At 43.1% G+C, this 19,123-nt stretch overlaps 1 non-coding gene and 1 pseudogene across 1 annotated transcript; one reads left to right on the forward strand and one right to left on the reverse strand.

Annotated features, from left to right (window-relative positions):
- Positions 1-13,786: 13,786 nt before the first annotated feature.
- LOC129400434 (U6 spliceosomal RNA) lies at positions 13,787-13,893 on the reverse strand. The gene has a single exon (XR_008627677.1). It is a non-coding gene; the product is annotated as a U6 spliceosomal RNA (small nuclear RNA).
- A 785-nt stretch (positions 13,894-14,678) lies between these two features.
- On the forward strand, positions 14,679-17,294 carry LOC101558859 (60S ribosomal protein L32-like; annotated as a pseudogene).
- The last annotated feature ends 1,829 nt before the right edge of the window (positions 17,295-19,123 follow it).

Here is a 19,123-nt window from a genome sequence, read left to right on the forward strand (position 1 = left end):
ACATTCAGCTCACAGCACCGCCTTTTGGATATTGTGAGAAATGCTATGATACAGGTATGCCAATATCTATCCTTGCTTTCAATTTGGGGGGATATATGATGCAGAATTGCTGCATCATATGTGCTAGTTTTTTGTTTAATATTTTTAAGACCAGATGTAACATTTCTCCCCATAGCTGTCGCAGTCTACATTTCCATGAGCAATGACCAAAAAAAAAAAAGGCTCCAATTTCTTCATCTCCTCACCGACACATGTTTTCTTTCCATTTCTACCACTGCCTCTTCCTCTGTCTCTGCCTCTATATATTAGCTGGCCAAATGTATGTGAAGATATTCGTATGTTATGGGTCTGGACTTTGGATCTTAATTTATCAAGGTGATTGATAATGCAGAGAGATCAATGCCAATGAAAGAAAATTTGTTACTCACAGTTCCCCAGAATTGAGGTAACATTTCTGTGCCTTAAGCATCCCAGAGCCTAGTACCAGGCAATTAGACACTAACTCTATACAGCTTACTGAAACGATTCAATCTTGCCATTTCTAAACTGTTTATATTGTCCTATCTTGCTTTTACCATGGACCATTTGAAGGTTATGGTCTAAATCTGTCGTGCCTCATCTCTCTTATAAATTAAGATGTGGAGGTCTTATAGTATAGCACATTAACTCCTTGATTTGTAAGTGGCCAACTCAGGTATGAACCCTTGAACCCCATATGGTCCCCATTCCCCATCAGGAATGATTCCTAGGCACAGAGCCATAAATAAGCCCTAAGCACAGCTGGGTGTGACTGAATCCATCCGAATCCATCCCTTTCCCACAATAAACGACCTGGACACAGGGTGATTGGTGTAGTGAGCAGAGTATTTCTGCTCTAGACTACTCTGGGTTTATTTACGGGGTTCACCAAACAGGAGGTGCTGCTGGGAGGTCTTGACCTGTTGCTGGCATGCAGCCTCTCTAGTTGTCATGCTTTATGCTATAGATGCTCTGTATTGCCACTGACCCTATTAATCTCAGAGCCCCTTAAAGACACATACTGTTTATTCACTCCTTATTCAGTCTCAGATGCTCAAGTCTAAATTGGCAGTTACTTTAAATCTCTAGTTGGCACAGCCATATTGATAGAACAGCGGGTAGGGCATTTGCCTTTCACGTGGTCGACTTGAGTTCGATCCCCAGCATCCCGTATGGTCCCCCAGGATTGATCCCTGAGTTCAAAACCAAGAGAAAATCCTGAACACCACCACGTGTTACCCCAAAACCAATAAATAAATATATTTTTAGTTGGCATCTTACCTTGCACGATGACCACTGGTCCAAACCTGATTTCTCTCCTTTGACATCTTGTTTCTGGATAATAATCTAGTAGAACCACACTTTCACAAGACTTCTTTCCCTCTGTAAGTGCCAAGAGCTCCCCCTGTTGAATATGAGTCACTTGAACCCAAATACCAGCCCTGACATCAACAGCGGGCTCTTGGGCTCCCTCTCCAGATGGAACTATGACACGGGAGTTGCCTTCTATAGGGAGTTGCTGGCAGAACGTTCTCTGGTGATCTGGTGATCAGGGATCTGTTGGTAACATGGTTCATTGGCATTCTCTTTTACTAACAAGGCATGTCTCTTTTGGGGTTGGATGTTTGGACCATATCCAGTGATGCTCAATGGTTACTTAGGAATCATTCCTGGCAGTGCTTGGGGTACCATATGGGATGCTGGAATCGAACCCACGCCAATCAAATGGAAGGCAAGCACCCTTCCCGCTGTATTATCTCTCCAGGCCTGGAAAATCCCTTTGTTTATTACTTTGCTGTTGCCAAAATCTGTCCTTTGATCAAGTGAAATGCAAGGGATCCCATCCTCGGAGATCTGTGGCTTAATGTTAAATACAAAAGGGAGGGAGAGAAGAGGAGCACTTAAACACTGTTGCCCTCGGAAACACCCCAGTAGGTTTCTCAGCTCTGAGACGATGGATCTCCTAGTCCACTTGCTTGGGCACTCTTACATGCAGCTGCCTATAGACCTCTAAGCGTCCTCCGCTAAACCCCCCAAATTAATTTTATTAGTAATTAAGCAAGCAATCAATTTGTTTATGGCCTCACCTGTGTAAAGTCTGGGGTATAGGATCACTTGCAATCCAGGCCTGAAAGTTCAGTGCTCAGGCTGAGTATTGCATAAAAATACCCCAGCGCCACTGCAGTGGTCTTGAGGGCCAGTAGGGATACATCCGATGGTGCTGAGGGGACCTTACAGTAGCATGGGTTCAACTCAGAGCCTTATACATGATTGGTATTTATTCACCAGTTGAGCAAATCGATGAACAACAGGATGACAGTACTATAGTGCTATTGTAAATCTCAGTGCCACGATAAAAATGGTAAAGGGAAAAACCTGAATGCTACTAAAAATATACAGGATATTTAAAAGCTGTTGACTAGTGGTTTTATGCTTAACTGGAAGTTAAAATAAAAATGGAAAATAAAGTTAAGATGCGGAGAGTTTAGAGGAAAGTATAATAAAACTGAGGTCAAAACACTTGGTTCGTTACTTATCTCAAGCATTGGTTACTGATGAAATCTAAACTCTTATTCTCAGCTTCTTTTATATCACTTTTTCCCTTGAAGATATAAAAATTATTATATAAAATATATAAAATATATCTATGACATAAGTGTCTTTTATATTCAACTCTATCTTCCATAGGGTATTAATAGGAAGTAAAATTTTACACTAGAGTTTTAAAGATGTCACAGGCCTTTTAATTATTGCAACTTAGCAAATTATTTAAATATCTAAATTGAAAAAAAAAGTAGCACACATGTGTTTGGTTTTAACATACTTGTTTGTATTCTCTGATATACATTCTCCATCCCTCTTGGAGAGCCCGGCAGGCTACCGAGAGTGTCCCGCCCACAGGGAAGAGCCTGGCAAGCTCCCTGTGGTGTATTCGATATACCAAATATAGTAACAATAACAGGTCTCATTCCCCTAACCCTGAGAGAGCCTCCAATCATTGGGAAAGACGAGTAAGGAGAGACTACTAAAATCTCAGGGCTCGGATGAACGGAGACTTTACTGGTGCCTGCTCAAGCAAATCAATGAACAATGGGATGACAGTGATACAGTGATACTTGAGCTGTATCCATGGCTCCTAAAACCAAAAATGTAAAAGGTAAACCTGAGGCCGGTATTCCTTTCCTAGAAGTCTACCCCAATTTCTAAAGTTTAGTGGGACACTGGAAAGGGAGGCCACCACACACAGCACACATCATTGGGGACTTATTAGGTAAAAACCCAAAGGAAAACTAAAGGGAAGTTTATAAGTCACTTCCCTCACATGTGGCCAACCCAGGTTCTATCCCTGGCATCACATGGTAATCCGAGTGTGCTTACAAGCAACCTTTGAGCACAACTGGCTGTGGCCTCAACCTCCCCACAAAGAAAAGACAAAAGGGAAAACTGAAATGCCTTGAAATATGAGCTATTTGAGAAGAAAAATAGGGAGAAGCACTGGTACTTGAAACAGTTGTCTACTAGCACTTTCCTCTTCCCTCTTTCCCTTGTATTAGCCAAGATAAAAATTAAGATTAGGGGCTGGAGTGATAGCACAGTGGGTAGGGCTTTTGCTTTGCACTCGGCCAACCCGAGTTCAATTTCCAGCATCCCATATGGTCTCCTGTGCAATGTCAGGGGTAATTCTTGAGTGCAGAGCCAGGAGTGACCCCTGTGCATCACTGAGTGTGACCCAAAAAGCAAAAAAAAAATTAAGATTAAAAGAGAGGCAGAATGTGAGGGCTGAAGAGGTAGTACAGAGGGTAAAGCAATTGCTTTGCACACAGATGACGCTGGTTCCATCCTTAGCACCACATATGGCCCCACACAAGTACCACCAGGAGTGATCCCTGAGCACCATTGGGTGTGCCCCCCCCAAACAAAATAAACCCACAAGGACAAATATTGAAACAGAGAGGGGAAAAAGAAAAAGTAAAAGGAATGTCACTTTGGGCAGCTATAAGCCCAAGGGGGCAAAGAACTTTAAACCGTGTACACTGAGCAAATACCAGGTCTAACAAACATAAAGCTAGCCTCAGGTAACTTATTGATTTAAGAACAAGCCTTTGGGCTGGAGCAATAGCTCAAAACACTAGTGTGCACACTTTGCATGCAGAAGGCCTGGGTTAGATTCCCATGCCATACAGTCCCAGAACAACGCTGGGAGTAGCCCCTGAGCACCATTGGGTGGAACCCAATAACCAAAATCCAAACCAGAGCATAGAACAAAAAAATGCAAGTCCCTAGATACAGGGGGAGAAAATAGGACAGAAAGCTAATTTATATGTATAATATTTTACTATAAATATAATGAATGAATTATATACATAGTATATGTAACTTCATTATGTATAATTTAGCTTAATACACAATTGCAATATAATCGAGTTAAATTAAGTAAATATATAACCAAATTAAAGTCCCATAACTTGAATCAGTTGGAGATCAAAAATTTAGAAACTAAATTTATAAGTTAAGGAAAAAAGACCTTTAAAAAAGTTTTGATTGACTTTGAGCATCTCTAACCTTGGTTCTAAATTAACTTTATTTTTTTATTTTGTTTTATTTTTTTTTTGCTTTTTGGGTCACACCCGGCAATGCACAGGGGTTACTCCTGGCTCTGCACTCAGGAACCACCCCTGGCAGTGCTCAGGGGACCATATGGGATGCTGGGAATTGAACCCGGGTCGGCCGAGTGCAAGGCAAACGTCCTACCCGCTGTGCTATCGCTCCAGCCCCGATAACATTTTTATGTAAGTAGTCAATATAGGACTCACAGCATAATTATACCTGAAAACCCACTCGAATTAAGCATGTTTTCCCTTATCATCTTAAAACTAAGTATTAAGGGAGGGAGAAAAAAAGTGTTTGTTTCGCTCTTTCCGTTGTCTTGCTTAAAATTCCTAAACTTTCAATACTTCTACAATAAACTACTCTAACTTTGGACATGCATACTGGTACAATAGCACTGTAGCACTGTTGTCCCATTGTTCATCGATTTGTTCGAGCAGGCACCAGTAACGTCTCCATTGTGAGACTTGTTGTTACTGTTTTGGGCACATCGAATATGCCGTGGGTAGCTTGCCGGGCTCTGTCATGGGGGCGGGATACTCTCGGTACCTTGCCGGGCTCTCCGAGAGGGACAGAGGAATTGAGCCCAGGTTGGCCGCGTGCAAGGCAAATGATAAATAATAAAAATTAAAGCAAGGGGACCCTCTGCGCCTAAAGACTTTGATTCCAAAGATGTAACACATTCGGGCATCCAGCGCAGCACCCAAGAGCGATGCACTGGGATACCAAACTGGGCTACAACTCGGTGCTGCTGGGGGTGGATTTTTTTTTTTCCTCCCCACCCTGTCTTCCTGCATGGAAAGCGGCGGGCTGGCGGCACCATGTGGCGGGCGCCATCTTCTGTGACTCCAGACCCACAGGTATTCGGATTTTACTTTGGGGGCTCCCAGGAAATCGTGGGAAGGGGGCGTAACCGGCACGCCCTCGGCCCAGATAAACCCGGAGCCGCTGAGCGTGAATCGGACACTCTGCGCCTAAAGACTTTGAATTCAGAGACTTCTTACAGCAATGCACTGGGACTGTGAGCTGGGCTATGTAATTTCTGGCAGAATTTTCCCTGGACTTTATACAGAAATCCAAAACCGCGCAGACGCTGCCGCGTCCGCGCAACTTAACATTTATAATTGTTAGCAATGTGAATCGGTTCCATTTGAACAGGTCTGACTTGGGGGGGAAACTCCAAATAATAACAGTAAATTTTTGTTGAAAATATTGAAGGTTTTTAATGTAGCAGCCACCTCTGGACTGTGAACTAAGCAAAAGCCCCACGCTGGCCGACGTGGCGTGGCGTACACCATACTATGAGGCGCAGGAAGGGGGATGAGGGGGAAAAAGAAAAAAAAAAGGGAAAAGGAAAAAGAAAAAAAAAGAGAGAGAGAGTTATGTCAGCTATAGTGAGTTTTGTGTTGAATTATGGAATGTAATCAAGGTAAAGAAAAAATGAAGTGAAATTCATTAGTTATACAGTAGGGGGTAGGGGGTGGGGGCGGGGGGTATACTGGGGTTTCTGGTGGTGGAATATGGGCACTGGTGAAGGGATGGGTGTTTGAATATTGTATAACTGACATATAAACCTGAGAACTTTGTAACTTTCCACATGGTGATTTAATAAAATTTTTAAAAAAATTAAAAAAAATTAAAGCAAGTATTTGGTACTGATGAATTTGTTTAGTAAAATGTAACCCCATGGGCTTCAGTTAAACTGGTGCTGGAGATATAGTATAGAATTTGTATACATACAGCAGACTCAGGTTTGATCTCTGGACCTTTATAAGGTTCCCTGAACACTGTCAGGGGTCACTCTTGAACACAGTGGCAGGAATAGCTTCTTAGCACCTACCAGGTGTGGCCCCAGTCCTCCCCCCACTCCACTTAAGAAATCTGGCCCAGTATAAGTTAACAGCTAGCTTCTGGGTTTGGGGGGATTACAAGTAAGACCGGCAGGTCAGCTATTGGTTGTCTTCAGTGTTAGAGCTCATTATTTACAGTTCACATGAGGTTAGCAGCAACCTCTGTTGGGAACAGGGTCCCCCACAGAGCAGATCCCTTCTAGCAACTCTCTTAGGGCACCAGCTCTCTTCCAGCAGCTCTTCCACTACTGCAGCAACTTCTCTCCAACAGTTCTCTTCCGGCTGTAACTTCTTGCAGTAGCTTCTGACTCTTCCAGGACCTCAATATCAACAACTCTTAACCTGTGCCTATTTACATATTCCTGCCTCTGTTGCTGATTGCTTATGCTCAATAATAATGAGAGTTTGAAAACCCATCCATCTGATTGGTTATACAATCAATCTGTCCCCCTAGACCAACCGGAATGCCAAAACAAAGGCCAATGCCCCACACTGAGACCTCACCAAACTGTTCCGTTTGGGGAGCCCGGGAGGGAGGCCTGAGATAACCCTCCCTGCCCAAAGGGATCCAGACCTCACCAAGCCAAAGACCTCCAGAACTCAACCTCCCTCATGGCCTCTCTCCACATGCTGGGGTGGAGCCTCACCCACGATTGAACTATTCCTGGAGTGCACAGCCTCGACCTCACACCACCCATACTCCAAGAGTGCTGCACCATATTTGATGGGGTTTAAAGTAGGAGGCAACCAATCTTAGAGGGAAATATTTTTTACAGATACACACACACACTTATATATATATATATATATATATATATATATATAATCATCATCATCATCATCATCCCGTTGATCATCGGATTTCTCGAGCGGGCTCAGTAATGTCTCCATTCGTCCTAGCCCTGAGATTTTAGAAGCTTCTCTTTACTTGTCCTTCCCAACTATGCTGCATTGGAGGCTCTTTTAGGGTCAGGGGAATGAGACCCAGCATTGTTACTGGTTTTGGGATATTAATACAACATGGGGAGTTTGTGAGGCTCTTCCATGTGGGCAGGAAACTCTCGGTAACTTGCCAGGTTCTCCCAGGGAAGAAGTAGGCTATAAGAAGTAGGCTATAAGGCTTTGCAACCACGCTCTTCCAGGAGCTTGGTTTTAAGTCTCTGGATGTTGGCCATTAGTGGGATTTCACGGCGCCGGCGCCGGGGGCAAGTCCCTGCGTGTGACTGCCTAGCTACTGTGAAATGGAAAATCTGGGCGGAAGAGACCCAGTCCCGATCTGAGCAGGCTTGGAGGTCTCAGCCCCGGGTCCCACACACCTGGGTTTTTCTGCCAGTACCTTCATGTGAGAGGCCCATCCGAATGTGTGGAGAGGGGCCTTGAGCATGGCTAGGCTCCGGAGGTCTTTCGCCACAGGAGCTCTGCTTAGGGCGGGGAGGGAAGCTGGAGCCCACCCCCTACGAGGGTCCCCGGGGAAGACAGCCAGAGACTCTCTGCGTCTCTCTCTTCCGGGAGCTTGATTTTAGGTCTCTGGATGTTGGCCGTATACACACACACACACACACACACACACACAAGGCTCAACCTTTAACAACATGTTAGTGATCTCTTATAGAAGGATTTAATGACCCCTGGGTGAAAAACAACAATCTTCACATTGTTTCCTCTAAGGAAACTTTTTGGGAATATTTATAGTAGTTTTTCAAAACAAACAATACAAAATAAATTATTTTGGTTCTGCTTTGTGGCAGGGATTGGGGTTCGAGATGGAAACAGCCAAAATACAGTGGTACGAAGGTGTAATGATGGTCGGATTGGTGTTCTAATATTAAATGTAATCAAATATTGTGAACTACTTTATAAAATAAAAAATATAAAGGCCAATTAAGTTTCCTCTTATAAGCCCCACCCAGATGGTATATAAAAAGTGCCTGCCTGCCTCCCACATTTTTAATAGAATGATTGAAATTTACTTTTTAAAACCTAATCAGTAAATGCCTTTCCATTTGACAATCTAGTGTTTTATGGTCTTAGACTTTTTATAAAAGGTATGTGTTTGAAACTAATGGTATCTTCAAAGATGACACGCAACCGATCAACCAAATGGAAACAGAGATAAACAAATGGGACTATATTAAACTAAGAAGCTTCTGCACCGCAAAAGATATAGTGACCAGAATACAAAGACAATCTACAGAATGGGAAAGGATATTCACCCAATACCCCTCTGATAAGGGTTGATATCAAGGGTATATAAAGCACTGGTTGAACTCTACAAGAAGAAAACATCCAACCCAATCAGAAAATGGGGTAAAGAAATGAACAGAAATTTTTCCAAAGAAGAGATATGAATGGCCAAAAGGCACATGAAAAAATGCTCTGCATCACTAATCATCAGGGAGATGCAGATCAAAACAACCATGAGATACCACCTCACACCACAGAGAATGGCACACATCCAAAAGAACAAAAGCAACCGCTGTTGGAGGGGATGTGGGGAGAAATGGACACTTCTACACTGTTGGTGGGAATGCCAACTTGTTCAGCCTTTCTGGAAAACAATACGGACGCTTCTCAAAAAATTAGAAATTGAGCTCCCATTTGACCCAGCAATACCACTTCTGGGAATATATCCCAGAGAAACAAAAAAATATAGTCAAAATGACATTTGCACTTATATGTTCATTGCAGCACTGTTTACAATGCCAGAACCTGGAAAAAACCTGAGTGCCTGAGAACAGATGACTGGTTAAAGAAACTTTGGTACATCTATACAATGGAATACTATGCAGCTGTTAGAAAAGATGAAGTCATGAATTTTGCATATATGTGGATCAACATGGAAAGTATCATACCAAGTGAAATGAGTCAGAAAGAGAGAGACAGACATAGAAAGATTGCCTCATCTGTGGAATATAAAATAACAGAGTAGGAGACTAACACCCAAGAATAGTAGAAATAAGTACCAGGAGGTTGGCCCCATGGCTTGGAAGCTGGCCTCACATTCTGGGGGAAAAGGCAGTTCAGATAGAGAAGGGAACATCAAGTAAGCTCTGGTTGGAGGACCCCCTCAGGAGGGGAGATGCGTGCTGAAAGTAGACTATAGATTGAACATGATGGCCACTCAATACCCCTATTGCAGACCACAATACCCAAAAGGAGAGAGAGAACAAAAGGGAATTCCCTGCCACAGACGCGGGGGGGAGGGGAGGAGAGAGGGGGGAGGGGATTGGGAGATGGGAGGGATACTGGGTTCACTGGTGGTGGAGAATGGACAGTGGTAGAAGAAGGGGTGCTCGAACATTGTATGAGGGAAACACAAGTATGAAAATGTGTAAATCTGTTACTGTACCCTCATGGTGATTCACTAATTAATAAATTAATTAATTAATTTAAAAAGGTATATGTAGGGGTTCTACTTATGAGAGATTCCTGCTATTTGTAGTATTCTCAGCAAATCAAGTATTTTAAAATATTTTAGTCAAGATTAAATATTTTGGTAAATATTTTGTTCTTATAGATCTTGAAAACATATTCTTGTCAATGCCTCTTTCAATAGCTTCTCAGCTGCCATTTGCTCTCCCCTCTGATGGAGGCAATGAATAATTTCCAGATTCCATTTTTTTTTTTCTTTTTGGGTCACACCCAGCGATGCTCAGGGGTTACTCCTGGCTTTGCACTCAGAAATTACTCCTGGCAGTGCTTGGGGGACCATATGGGATGCCGGGGATCGAACCCGGGTCGGCCGCGTGCAAGGCAAACGCCCTACCCGCTGTGCTATCGCTCCGGCCCAGATTCCAGTTTTTCATCACACACTTAGAGATAAGATCCTGACTACATGTGCCTTCCTCTGGGAGCACAGGTACAGCATTGTACTGATAACATCCGCTTCCAAGGAGATTCATTAGACACGCTCATTAAAGACATACAAATCTAACATCTTTTAGACCGCAGGAGTTTAATGATAACATTATTTGCATTTTATATTTTCCTTCCAAGATAAAATGAACAGGCACACTCATTAGTCCCCCTCAAAAACTTCACTAAAGATACTTCGGCGACCTATTCTATCACTTTTTAAAAAATTGAATCACCGTGAGCTACACAGTTACAAAGCTGTTCATGATTGAGTTTAAGTTGTACAATGTTCTAATACCTATGTCCTTCCACCAATGTCTCCAGTTTCCCTCCCTCCCATCCTCCTGAGCCTGCCTCTATGGCAATTTTCTTCTGTCACTCCCTTTCTCTCTCTCTCTCTCTCTCTCTCTCTCTCTCTCTCTCTCTCTCTCTCTCTCTCTCTCTCCTTTTAGGCACTGTGGTTTCACAACCTATGCATGTACCCGCTGGAGTCTCTGGACTACTTATGATTTCTATAACTTGCCCAAGTACTTCTAGTACAAGAAAATCTCCCTTTAGGATCTCTTGCTCTGTATCATCTAAATAAAAAAGTAGTTACTAGTTTTAGAGGTTCCTGAATCTGGAGACCATGATCCAAAATATCAGCTGTCCACTATGCTTTGAGCAACCCACCAGTTAGAATGCGCCCCCCCCCAAGTCTCTTTACAACTGGAAAGTCTCCAACCTGGGGCCTCTGATATACCCCACTTCAATAGGGTGTAGCTTCCCCTGCATTCAGTTCCATGCTAGATGCCAGGTTACTACAGGAGATCACCCCTCCCCCAGATCCATTCACTACATGGAAATCTCCTTGAGATTAACTAAATGAACAATAGTGAGAATTTATAGATGACACATATGGCATTGCTAATCTTAGGTGATGGAGCTCAGTGTTATGTTACAACTGACTATACTTAATAAAGAATGAAACTCCTCAAAACAGCACAATTGGCCAAATTTTTGGTAGTCGTGTAAGCACTAGTTGTGCTACCCTACAAATGATGCTATAGTCACATTTATTATAAACTCTTAGGCATTGCTTTAAAAGTTTCTTTCTGGTTAAAGAACTCTGGATACTTCATGCTTCACAGATATATAAATAAGGACCGGAGAGATAGAACAAGGGTTAAAGTGCTTACCTTGCATGGGGCCAACCCCAGTTTAATACCTGGCATCAAATATGCTGCCCTGAGCACCATCAGGGATTACCGAGCCAGGAGGAAGTACGGCCCCAAACTCCAAACACAAACCAAATAGATACATAAAAAATAAAAAGTATACATCTCTACATGTATTTGTTTTTTTTTTCTTTATGTGTGTGAGAGAGAGAGGTTCATGCTCAGCAGTGCTCAGGACTTACTCCTGGTTCTGCACTCATGGATCAATTCTGGTGGTGCTTAGAGGATGATATGTGATGCCAGGAATTGAGTGGCTCAGCAACTTGCAAGGCAAACACACCACCAGCTGTACTATCTCTCTGGCCCCCATCTCTTCATATATTGAGATCTCAATAGGTCTTTTCAGGGTACTCCTTATTTCCACTGGTACTTTAAACATTATTAATAGTCGTAAGACAGATATTTTACTTCTCAAAATGTGAAAATGGTGGACTCTTGGGAAGGATATTGAGTAAAACTTTTTAAACTGTGGCCTTAAAGTAACAGGGCACTAAACCACCTGGTCCTAAAAAGAATGGGCACCTGACATTGATAAATTAAGTTCTCTTTCCCACTGGATTGTGCAAGAACTGCTTTGCAAAATCTATAACTGTGTTGCAACTGCTTTTCAAGAAGGAAAAAAAATGAAAGTCAGTTAGATACCTCCCCCACCATTCCTTCTGTACTTCTACCATCAAATTAGCCAGAAGAATCTAAAACCTGTTTCCAGGTCAGAGATAGGACAAGATTCTTTTCTTGCATGTCATACCATGCACTACATAGAGTCCTCTGAGTCCCACCAGGAGTGGACCATGGGCACTGCCAGGAGTGACCCCCCCAAGACATCCAAAGACAAAGCAAAACCTGCTATTTTAGAAAGAAATGCACAGAGAACACATTATCCTGTTTACCCTGAAAACGACTTCCTCAATGTTTCTCACTCTATTTGTCTCCCAACCCACCTCCTATTAAAACAATTTATTGAATATAATTCTGTGGTTACCTATTTCCTATTTAATATTAAACAGAGTTTTCTTCTTTTTTTGTTACCAAGTTTTTGTTACTTTTTCCCTAAATATTTTTTATAATGTAGGAGCACTGCTATTTATTCCATCATTGATTAAGCTGATTCAATTGGGAATGAACTCCACATAACTTTTTAAATTTTTTTAAAAAAATTTATAAGTTAGTTCAAGATGTTTGATTACATTCAATATCCAAACACCAATGCCAGCACCATCACACCTTCCCACCACCAAATTTGAGATGTTTCCATCCCAAAACCCAACCCCTAAGAATTTTTAAATTCTGTCTACAGAATTTTTAAGGCCCTCCTTCTACATGTATAAATGCCCCCTCAAAAAAAAAGGACAGGGAGGGCGACTTGAACCTTTTCCCTACATTGTAATTGGGACTGTAATAAAAAGTCTTTCCTGGGTTGAATAGATAGCTCAGAGATTAGAGGCATATGTATGCCTTGAAAGGTCTTGAGTTTAATCCCTATGACACCCCCACCCCAAAGCTCTAGGTAGAGCTCTGGAAGGCTGTGAGCACTGTCAGGTGTGACCCCAAAGAGGTCTCCACTGCTGCTGAGCCTGAATAATATTGCTTCACCATGCCTACATAGACTAGTGGTCTACAGGACAGAGAGATAGTACAGTGGGTAGGGCATTTGCCTTGCACACGGCCGACCCAGGTTTGATGCCGATATCCCATGTGGTTATCTATATTAGTTTCTGAGTGCAGAGCTAGGAGTAACCGTGTGTGACCACCAGCCCCCTAATCTCTCCTAGGATCCCCCCCACCACAGAAAAAGTCTTTTCTTCCTCAAAAAACCTGGGATGACAGTGCTTAGCTTTTCCTCCATGCTTAAAAGACTGAGCCATTTGTACATTTTTGTTGTTTTTATTTAGGGGTATGGGGCTGGGATTTGGGTCATACCCTGAGTTGCTCAGGACTTACTTGCTCTCTGCTTAGAGATCACTTCTGGTGAGGCTTGGGAACCATATCCAGCGCCAGGGAATCAAACAGGCTGCATGCCGGGGAAACTGCCTTACATCTGTGTTATCTCTATTGCTCCATTTTTTTTTGCAATTGAACATCTTTAATTATCTTTACTTGATTTATTTATTTCCACTGCTTTGGAGATCAGTGATTTTTAAAAAATTTTATTGAATCACCGTGAGATAGTTACAAGCTTTCCTGTTGGGGTTACAATCACACAATGATCAAACACCCATCCCTCTACCAGTGCACATTAAATATATGGAACGCTTCATGAATTTGCATGTCATCCTTGCGCAGGGGCCATGCTAGTCTTTTCTGTATCATTCCAATTTTAGTGTATGTGCTGCCGAAGTGAGCACTATTGCTCCATTTTTATTGATTTGCTATATATTTTTCCTTCTAGAAATCTAACTGCTTTTTAAAAAATTTTCATAACGTTGTTCACAATAATGGATTACATTCAATATTTTGACACCAGTCCACCCACCATTCCACCTTCCCACCACCATTATTTTGAATTTTCCTACCACCACTCAAATCTGCCAAAAGGCAGATGCTAGATAATTTATTTTGTATTGCTTGTTATGAATGGGCGGAGCGATAACACAGCAGGTAGGGTGTTTGCCTTGCACGCTGCTGTCCCAGGTTCGATTCCTCCATCCCTCTCGGAGAGCCTGGCAAGCTACCGAGAGTATCTGCCCGCACGGCAGAGCCTGGCAAGCTACCCATGGCGTATTCAATATGCCAAAAACAGTAACAACAAATCTGACAATGGAGACATTACTCATGCCTGCTTAAGGAAATCGATGATCAATGGGATAACAATGCTAGACAGTGCTAGTTTTGAATAACATAAGATGTCGCACTGCCGCAAGAGCAGCCGTGTGCTCCTGGATTTCTAAAATTTTAGATAATTAGGGTCTGGAGAAATCTCTGCAGTGAGCTGTTCAGTTCTGGGATTGTTATGTGTGTCTCTGGATCATTAAATAGCAGCAGGAGGCAGTTCATGGGTGTGACCTCCAGAGTTCCATAGGGACTGGTAGATGAGAAGGACCAGCCCCTCCCCCATCCCTTGAGGCCTGGAGTTTGCAGTCACTGCTCCCGCTTACCTGGGCTTCTCATTGGGTTCTGGGAGTTGGCGGCCATGGGACTTCTAGGGGGTAGGTGGAGGGACAACGCCTCCTCCTGTCTGAGGCACCCTGGTGAAATCAGCTTGGCACAAAGTCTGGAGGCATCCCTGCAGCAGTTGCTTGGTTCTGAGATTCTTTTGTGCATCTCTGGATCATGGCTGTTATATTGTTTTGCTTTAAAAGGACATATGACATTGAGGGGCTGGAGTGATAGTATGGTGGGCAGATGTTTGCCTTGCATGCAGTCCACACGACATTCCCAGAACCCATATGGACCCGCCAGCCTGCCAGGAGTTATCCCTGAGAGCAGAGCCAAGAGTAAGCCCTGACCACTGCCATGTCTTGCCCCCCAAACAAACAAAAAAGACACCTAGAGGATGAGTGATCCTACTACATATTGTGCCAGCGTGTTTATCTGAAGAGGCCTCTTCTCTGACAATGGGTCACATTGCTTGAAGTGCTTAGACCTTATTTCTTCGTTGATCTTCGAAGGATTGGGGATTTGAATTGTACCCTATAGAGTCTTGGTAGATCCTGAGTACAGGTATGGCTTAGAGTCCCAGGTCATGGGTTAGGATTCCAGAAAACTTTAGGTTCTGCTTCCATTCCCAGGAAATAAAGGCAATACCAAAATGTTACAACCACAGGGGTATTAAAAATCAACTTGGTGTCTAGTTTCTGGTTAGAAGAGCTCTCTGAATTTTTGTTATATTTGTGGTGTGATTCACTCTGACAATTGAGAACTGGTTTACAAGTTGATTATACAACAGTGAATGGTTTTCCTTGCTTTGTATTGTTTTGTATATTTATTTATGCTATTTAACTCAATTGAATATCCCTGTTGACTAACCAGGATCTTGTTCTGATTGCCTGTGAATCAACTTATATTTGTGTGTCGCCCCCAGACCCCCCAACACACAATTTATTTTCTTTTGTTTCTGAATGTCATTATAAGAATGTCATTGACCCAAAATGTTTTGACTGAATATAATTTTTTAATTGAATCACATCACCATGAGAAAGTTACAAAGCTTTCATAATTGAGTTTCAGTCATACAATGTTTCAGCACCCATCCCTTCACCAGTGTAACCAAATGTAATCTTGAGGAAAATAGACCCCTGTTCCTTCAATGATGAGGAAATAGGCTCCTGTTCCCCATATTCCTATCATGAACAGCGGAGCAGCCAGAGAAGTCAGAGATGCTAAAGATAGACTGTTGCATCTGACTAGGAGATGGTCCAGAACATCCTTGAGATAACCCTCCTTGCCCCATGAGTGCAGAATTAACTCAGACTGTCCTTTTTAAAACTAAAAAAAAGTCTTCTGGCTCTCCTCTGAGATGTGATCCGCAGCTGCACAAGCATGATTCCAGAGGCCAACTAAACTACTTTTGGTACTGGCAGCTTCTTGCAGAAATGTCTCTAGACTGTGAGCTAAGCCGCGGCCCCATGCTTGCCCAGGAGGGGAAAGGTTTTTCTCTCTCGCCTTCTCCTTGCCAGGGGAAAAGGGCGCGGCGACCACCATCTTACTGAGGACCACAAATGAGAGGTACAAGCTTACAATTATCCAATTTCTGGCAGAAATTTCCCTGGACTTAGTTATTAAAATACAGAAATCCAAAAGTGGCCACGCAACCTTATATCTCTTCATTCTCAGCGATGGAAAACAAATTATCAAATGCTTTTTTTCTTTTCAGCAGGTCTGATTCTAGGGGGGAAACTCCAAACAATAATAGTGAGGTTTTTTTGTTGAAATATTGAATGTAACCAAAGTAAAGAGAAAGTAAAGTGAAATTTATCAGTTACACAGGCGGGGGTGGGGGATGGGAGGTAAACTGGGGGTTTTTTGGTGGTGAAATATGTGCAGTGGTGAAAGGATGCTTGTTTGAGCATTGTATCACTGAGACTTAAGCCTGAAAGCTTTGTAATTTTCTACATGGTGATTCAATAAAAAAAAATTTAAAAAAGTCTTCCTTGGTACTTCCTACAGAGATGGCCGCCATCTCCTGCTAGAAGGCACCATAGCCGCCCTCAGACCCCTCGCGAAGCCCGAGATAGTCAAAAAGCGGACTTAGAAATTCATCTGGCACCAGTCTGACCACTATTTCAAGATTAAGTGGAACCGGAAGAAGCCCAGAGGCATTGACAAAAGGGTGTGCCGTAGGCGCCCTAGGTTCAAGAGCCAGCTCTTGATGTCAAACATCGGTTACAAGAGCAACAAGAAGACAAAGCACATGCTGGCCAGCGGCTTCCGGAAGTTTCTGGTCCACAGTGTGGAGAAGCTGGAGGTGCTGCTGATGTGCAACAAATCTGACTGTGCTGAGATTGCTCACAATGTCTCCTCCAAGAATCACAAAGCATGGGAGCCGGAGCGATAGCACAGTGGGGAGGGCGTTTGCATTGCACGCGGCCAACCCGGGTTTCATCCCCGGCATCCCATAGGGTCCCCCAAGAACCACCAGGAGTAATACCTGAGTGCAGAGCCAGGAGTAACCCCTGAGCATTGCTGGGTGTGACCCAAAAAGCAAAAAAAAAATCGATTTCACAAAGCAATCGTGGAAAGAACAGCCCAGCTGGCCATCAGAGACACCAATCCCAATGCCAGGCTTCACAGCGAAGAGAACCAATAGGCAAGTGTTGGGCGCCTTACATTGTGTTAATAAACCATGTAAAAGTGCAAAAAAAAAAACCTTAAAAAACTTTTAGTCACTGTGAAATTGCAAGGTTATTTCAGGCGTACAGTGTTCAACACTGATCCCTTCACCAATGTCCATTTCCCTCCACCAACGCCCCCTAAGCCCCATTTGCCTCTCACCCATCAGCCTGCACAGAATGTCCTTAAGATGGACCCGATCTTGCTTTGCAAATAACATGTTTGGGAATTTCTGCTTCTCTGCTCTCCCTCCAGCTGCCTGCAAATGCCCCACCCCACATCAGATACTTCTACCAAACCAAACTCTTGCCTTTGTTCCAGGCCCAGTCTTTGGAGTTCAGCTGGATCCACTGGAGAAATAAACAGTGCTCTCCCACGTCTCAAAATGTTCAGTGGCTCTTAGTGTGAACTTCCACAACAATTTAGGATAATCTTGTGGTAAATAAAAATGAAAGGAATTTGAAGGCTAGAGAGATAGTATAGAGGTTAAGGCATATGCCTGCATGTGGCTAACGTGAGTTTAATCCCTGGCACTATTGCTATGGAAGTCGATTTGATAAGACTGAGATGAAATATGTACTCGCTCTCACAAAATCCTATATTAGAAAAAGAATTTATTGGGCTGGAGCAATAGTACAGTGGGTAAGGCATTTGTTTTGCATGCAGCTGACCTGGGGTTCAATCTCTAACATCCCATCGAGTTCCCTGAACACCCCTCCAGGAGTATTTCCTGAGTGCAGCGTCAGGAGTAACCTCTGAGCACCGTCAGGTGTGGCCCCAACCCCCGCGCCCCCCAAAAAAAGAAAACGAGCAGAAGTAGGATTTATTCTCATCAGAGAACCTAGCCCAAGTTTATGCTTTAGAGACTGGACCCCTGAACAAAGGCCAGAGCTCAATTTTATAGAATATCTGATGGATGGGGCATTTTAAGGGAGCAGGCAGGAGCATACAGAGCAGAAATTCCTAACCATGCTATTCGCAAACCAGGGTCACCACCATTTCAAGGACATTCTAACTCAATCTACGGTCACAAAGCAGGGGCTTATCTTGAGGCTGCCTGCATGCATCCCATAGTCGAGGTCTGTTTCTGGCAGACTTTCATTTCTCTGGCTGCTCTGCTGTACATGATGGAGGCAAGGTGAACAGATTCCTATTTCCTTTATCACTATATAGTCCACTGAGCATCACTAGGTGGGACACGGAGGCCCTGGAGCACTGCTGGGGTGATTCAGGTAAGCCCTGGTACCGAAGGGCCTGAGCAAGCCCACATCCTCACGCTCTCCCATTAAAGAACCAGCCCTATTGACCAAACATCATCAGGAGGCTCCTCCTAAGCATTGCTTGAGATGACCTCCCCCTAATAAAAGTAGTTTAAAATGTAAGGGCTTAATCTGAAACACGCATACTCTTGAAATTGAAATATTGGAACTGGAGAAAGAGGACAGGGGTTAAGGCACTTCCTTGCTTGCAGTCAACCCTCGTTCAATTCCCAGTGCTGCATATGGTTCCCTGAATACCACCAAGAGTGATGCATGAGCACAGAGCCAGGAGTAAGCATAAGCTCAGAGCACTATTGGGTGTGGCTTCCTCTCCCAAAATTAGAGTTCTGATGTTGGGTGTAATACATGTGTTGATTAATCAGTAATTAATTCATTGTCTAAAAGGAGAAACAACTCACTTTGTTTAGACTGTTTAGTAAGGGAGATTCATTTAAAGCCTAGATCATTGTGTTCTAATATTAATTACTGAGGAGGGGGAGGGGACAAAAGTATTCATTACTAAACTTTGGTTTACATTTTTTTTTTG

This window comes from Sorex araneus, chromosome X (assembly GCF_027595985.1).
Source record: "Sorex araneus isolate mSorAra2 chromosome X, mSorAra2.pri, whole genome shotgun sequence".
Lineage (NCBI taxonomy): Eukaryota > Metazoa > Chordata > Mammalia > Eulipotyphla > Soricidae > Sorex > Sorex araneus.